Here is a 6479-nt window from a genome sequence, read left to right on the forward strand (position 1 = left end):
ATGCACGATATTGCCCAAACGTTCCAATGATATGCCTACAGCATTAGCTACCTCTCTCAATTTCACTTTGGGATCATTCAACATCATATCATGGATTTTTTCGACATTTTCTTGTGTAGTGACTTCTTTTAGGCGCCCAGATCGTTCAGCATCAACTGTGCTCGTACGGCCACAACGAAACTCGGTAAACCACTTATGAATCGTTCCAATCGACGGTGCAGAGCCCGGGTAATACTTATCCAGCTTGGCCTTGGTCTCGGATATCTTTTTCTTGCGAAGATAGTAGTGTTTGATCAAAACTCGAAACTCAGATTTTTCCATATTAAAAAAAAACTCAGAGGTTAGTCGCTTCTCAGTGCCGTAACTTGTAAATGCGTAAACATAAATGGCTGAAGTTTTGACATCCGGCGGGGCACGTGTCATAACAACTGGCGGCCATCATTAACACTACTGGCGCGCCGGGTGGTGAATAGCTTACCAGGATCAGGTTGGTTAGGACGTAATCTACTACACCGTATGAGCCAAAAGTAAAGCTTGTAAGGGGCAGCACCTACCATACCGAACCAGGGAACAAGCGGAGACGAGCGAGAATTTCGCGGAGTGCCTATTTGTTTTCTCGCAATTAAAGAATTTATTGTTTTCGTTCTTCACGTTTTACAAGTGTCTGCCTTTGAGGTATCTTACAGTGTGTTGTAGTTTTAAGCATAATCCCGTAACGTTTTTTTCTCTCTTCTTTCATTGGCAAAAATGTTTTATCTGAGTTTTCTTTTAAAATAATTTTTATGCGTAATCGCGTTTAATGCTGAAAATGGCGGCAGTTTCGGAGCATCAAATCAATCTGTAATTGTAAGTCACGCCCTTCTGGCGAATGCCGCCATGAGTTTAATTTAAAGGACAGTTTGTAAATTCATCAACTCATTATTATTTTTCTTTCACACCAATAAACTCGTTTGAATTAATGATATTTAAAAAAGGGGGGTCGCAGTCCGTGAAAAAGGCCCGCGAATCACAAAGCGAGTAGAGGCGTGCTCATACATACATCCATTGCAATAAAGTGAGTCGCTCTCTGATTCGCGGGCCTTTTCACGGAGCGCGACTCTCATTGGGCGGGCGCTTTGTCGTATGGACTTTTTGTCACGGATCCAAAGAACCCCGCAATAAATGTATGGGAAAATGGCTTTCGGTGGATTTATCTGAAACTTTGTGATTTTTAAGGTTATAAGTTCCGGATGAAATATCCGTAAAAAAATATTTAAAAATGGACAGTTTTAGCGCTATGCGGCGCTAAGCGCTCAAGATTAGCAAATAAAACGAATTACAACAGATTTTATTACAAAAGCGATGTCAACATAGAAATCACGGTTCGGATCGTGGTCTGTCATATTTTCGCCTATACCGTTGACTCATATAGTGCGCTTCTTAAAACGATCAAACGCTAAGCGCCCAAGATTTTAACTTGACTAATTCATCACTTTTTTAAAGGCAGAAATGGTACCCAAAGTAACATTAGTAACTAGTGCGTACATTCCGATAATTACATTGTACTGTTCTCAAGAGTGTCGAACGCTAAGCGCTTATGATCAGTGAATAGAACAAATTACAATAAAATTAGTTACAAAAGCGATGTCAACATAGAAATCACGGTTCAAATCGTGCTTTGTCATATTTTCGCCTCCACCGTTGACTCATATAGCGCGCTTCTCAAAACGATCAAATGCTAAGAGCCCAAGATTTTGACTTGACTCATATTGTCATTGGTTTTGCTAAACATGTTACTGGCTACTTCTTGATGCGTGTTTCGTATACAGACATCGCTTGTGTCGCTAAAGCTACCAGGATTGGTTCTATTCGCTGATCATGGGCGCTTAGCGTTCGGCCCTCTGGCGAAGGGTACACTGTTATTATCGATGTGCGCACTAGTTACTAATGTTACTTCGGATACCATTTCTGCCTTTAAAAAAGTAATTACTTAGTCAAGTTCAAATCTTAGGCGCTTAGCGTTTGATCATTTCGAGAAGCGCGCAATATAACTCTTTGGTTTGGCTAAACATATTATTATCGGTATGTGCGCACTAGTTACTAATATTACTTTGGGTACCATTTCTGCCTTTAAAGAAGTGATGAATTAGTCAAGTTAAAATCTTAGGCGCTTAGCGTTTGATCGTTTTGAGAAGAGCACTATATGAGTCAACGGTGTAGATGAAAATATGATAGACCACGATCTGAATCGTGATTTCTATGTTGACATCGCTTTTGTAACAAAATCTGTTGTAATTCATTTTATTCACTGATCTTGAGCGCTTAGCGCCGCGTAGCGCTAAAACTGTCCATTTTTTGAATTTTTTTTCACGGATATTTCATCCGGCACTTATAACCTTAAAAATGACAAAGTTTCAGCTAAATGCACCGAAAGCCATTTCCCCATACATTTAGTGCGGGGTCCTTTTTGTAGCGCTATTGTCTCTTTGTATCCCTCGAAGTTGAAAATGGTGTTATATTATATAAGAAGATTAATTAGTTTCAATTTTTTAAAAATTACATGATTGGCTCAATGAAAGTTTCATGTGATTCACGGATGCTCCCTAAGATTGAGCTATATTGAATAATGCAATTTTACTAAGTACTCATGATTTCTAGTCTCATTAATTAAACAATGATACTTATGATTTCAAAAGTTTTCCAGACAAAAAACAAAGCTTTTCTGCAATAAAAATAATTTCGTCATTTAAACTTTGAAAATCCTTATTTTTCATTTCAACATATTATCATTTTTAGCGGTAGCGCTTCGCTGCCAAATTATTTAAGAAAATAGGAAAAGACTCTAAATACCCATGTGAGAAACATACTAAATAGAAGAAAATAAAGTAGCAATTGTACCATTAAGAAAATAGAGATAATATTAGTTATTTTAATAGTGTTTTGTAATGATACAACAAAAATGTAATTCTTTTCTTGAAAAACGTCTCTTGCTTTTTTCTCGATAACTTTTACAGTTTACTAAACAAAATTCAAACACTATATTTTTACGGTGAAACTTCTCCGGGCTCAAAAATGGTTTAGCCCTCATAATATTGCTAAGATGCCTTTTTTAGTAGTAGATACTTAACAAAAATATTTAGAAAAATATAAAAGCTAGGGTTTTGAGAAAATCTTTTTTATTATTTTTTTCAAATTTAAAAACATAAAAAAATGATGTCGGGAAAACCCCACCTTTTTTATTTCTCTAAATAATTTTTTTAAGTTTCTACTGATAAAGAAGGCATTTTAGCAACATTATACGGGCTCAACCATTTTTGAGACCGGAAGATTTTTTTTCCTAAAAACGTAGTTTTTTTCTTTTTTTCGTAAACTACAAAAAATATCGTAAAAAACAAAAGACATTTTTCATAGAACTTTTCATAGCCGTTTTTTTTTCTGAGAAAGTACATTTTTAATTTTTCAGAAAAACTGCTGCCATTTTGACATATGCGTAATGTCACATCTTCGACATGTCACATCTGTAACATTTCATATCTGCGACATGTCACAACTGCGGCATCTTTACCTAGCGGCTTCTCTCCCGCATTGCATTTCTCACTGTAAAATTTACATTTTTGCGATATCTCGCACCATGAACAAGTTTCCCAGTAGCATTGCTTCGTTCCAAAAAATTTTCAAAGTCCTAATAAGAATGAAAAAACTAAGGCAATTCTCTTTGGACTCATTTTCTTTTCGGTGACATCTCTCCTCCGGAAAAAATGTGCATCTCCTACCCACAAAAAATCTCCCCAGTGACATCTCTCATCCATGGAAAAATTTTTAAGTCCACATCAAAGTGGCATAACTGCGGCAAGTCTCTCAGAGTTGATTGTCACATCCACGGCATCTGTCGCCTTAAAAAATTTTTTAAGTATTTCCAAAGATGACAAATTTGCGGCAACTCTCCGCAACGGCATCCCTCTTCCCAAAAAATTGTGCGTTATTTTTATTTATGCGGCATAGCGGTCAAAAGAATATTAAACAGTGTCACTGTTTTGTCCCCATTCGTCATAAAGAACATATCATATTGACCAATATGTTTATAGGTGTGGATGATAATCTTCAACTACTTTAAAAAAAAGAAGAAGAGAACGAAATCAATCATGATAACTAATGTGAATTGCGATTTTATTGTTTAATTTTTAGAGCCATTGTTCTTAAAAATAAAATTATCATTCTTAAAAGAAGAATTCTAGAAACAGCTTAATTTGTGTTAACTAGCGCCCAGCGAAGCGGGCCGGGTTAGCTAGTTATCAATAATAGTGTTCAATAGTGATAATAATTATTATCGCTTTATTCTTCAAAGAATTATAATTATTTGACCACATTAGGCCTCATTTCCGATAAATTTACATCCTTCAGGGTAACTCCAGCAGCAAAGAACGAAATAAGATAACAATTTTATTTGAACTATTATAAGATAGTCAAACTGAAGATGTATCTCACGTGCTTAATGTGAAGAACAATAATTAAAATAAAAAACAGGATATTTTGCCATAAATACATATTTGTGATGCTTTTTGTTACAAAACGAACCGTCAACTTCTCCAGAAGGAGGTGTTTATAATCAACCATTTCGAGGGGGAGGGGAAAGACAGAGTGGGATAAAATCAAAAGACAAGGCTTAGAATAAGTTGTAGCTGGCAATTCTTAACCGATTTTCGATTTTTTTTAATTCAATATTAAATTTTGAAGAGACTTATGTGGCCTGATTTTTTACTTTTTTGCTTAAGCTTTTATGTTAATGCAAAGAGTAATGAAAAAGTCTATTTTTCCGTGTTCTTTTTTTTTATCTTCTAGAAAACAGTTTCAAATGATCAGCATTGCCAGACTTTATGAACGGGGATAATTTTTACCAAAAAAGTGACATTTTAAATTTAGTTATTATAAACAAATAACTTTAACGAAACCACTAAAGTGTTTTTTTTTTAGAATCATACTTAGACTGAAAATATTATATGTTTCATCCATCTTGATTAAGACTCGGGATAAGGAAACCTTGAAAATAATGAATGCACGAAAGAAACACACGCCCGTAAGTACTATGAGCGCGGACGGTAAAGAAAGACCTGTCGCTCATATGATTGAAAGCTGCTACATTTCATCAGATGTATCACTAGTTTCCTCAAAAAGATATGACTCATAGAAAAAAATTTTCGAAACAAAAAATGTACTTCTTAATGAGATCTACAACTTTTGTTTAAAATATTTTACAAAATGTTGTGTTTTGGTTGAGCTTAACGTCAGAAACCTTGAATTTTAAGGGTTTTTTAAAAATAAAAATCAATCGTAGGTAACAATGTTTAAAGCTAAAAATGTGTAACTTAACGAGCTGTAATTTAGGTTATCCAAGTAATTAACTTGTAATCTAAAGTAATCCAGGTAATCGAAAGGAATTTACTCAGATAATCCAAGTACTTTCCAACTTAATTTATATTTTCTTTTTTAATGCAAAATTTAACTATTTTGTTGACAATGCTTTTTTCTTTGGTTGAAAATCAATTTTTTTAACTAAAATGGAACTATTCTTTTTTTAATTGCAAACTTGTCTTTTTTTTTTGTTTGCAGTTGAAATGTTCAGTTGAAAAGTCTTGTATGGCTTAAAAATTTTTGGTTAAAATGTCAACTGTTTATGAAAACATTATTCAACATTGTAAACACTTCAAATATATCGTGGAAAATTTTTTTTTTTTTGTTAATTGATAATTAATGTTGTAATTGAAAATTTAACTATTCTATTAAGTTGACAATTCATTTATTTTGTTTAAGACTTGTCTTCTTTGTTGAAAATCCCTTTCTTTTGCTGTTAAAAATTCGTCTATTTTTGTTGAGTTCAACTTTTTTTATTTAAAATTTTAATCTTTTTTCCTTAAAATATTAATTGGGATGGATCCTTGCGGATCTAGACAGTCATTTTTTCACAAATTACACAGGTCCACAAAAAAAACAAAAGTGTCTGTACAATTGACCAGACCTATATATTCTTATGTATTTTTCGACGCTGAATCCGAATTTGCAATAAAAAAAGTAGGGTCCAGCTACTTTTTTTCACAAAAATTTCAACCCACCATACGGCGATGAAAAGGCAGAAAATCGCGAAAAGTGAAAATTTGCTTCAAATTTGATTAAAATGACATTAAAATCAAGTTTTACGATTTTAAACCGATTTATAAACATTGAAAATACTTTAATGGGAGTTTTTGAGGTCGCTGATCACGAATTTCAAGTCATTTTTTTCAAAAAAACAACTCCTAGTCGGCGTAAGTAGACAATAAACGTGATAAATTGATATTTTTTTTAAAAAATCGATGTTTTGGATACTGTTCTGGAGGTTTTCCACTACATGAATCACAAAACTTGAACTTTTTTCGACCCTTGATCATAAAGTAAGACTTAGAGCCTATGTATAGCGATATTCATGAACTCCATTATAATATTTTTAGCTTCTTTTAAGAAATGCC

This window comes from Belonocnema kinseyi, chromosome 7, assembly GCF_010883055.1.
Source record: "Belonocnema kinseyi isolate 2016_QV_RU_SX_M_011 chromosome 7, B_treatae_v1, whole genome shotgun sequence".
In the NCBI taxonomy this organism is placed as follows: Eukaryota; Metazoa; Arthropoda; class Insecta; order Hymenoptera; family Cynipidae; genus Belonocnema; species Belonocnema kinseyi.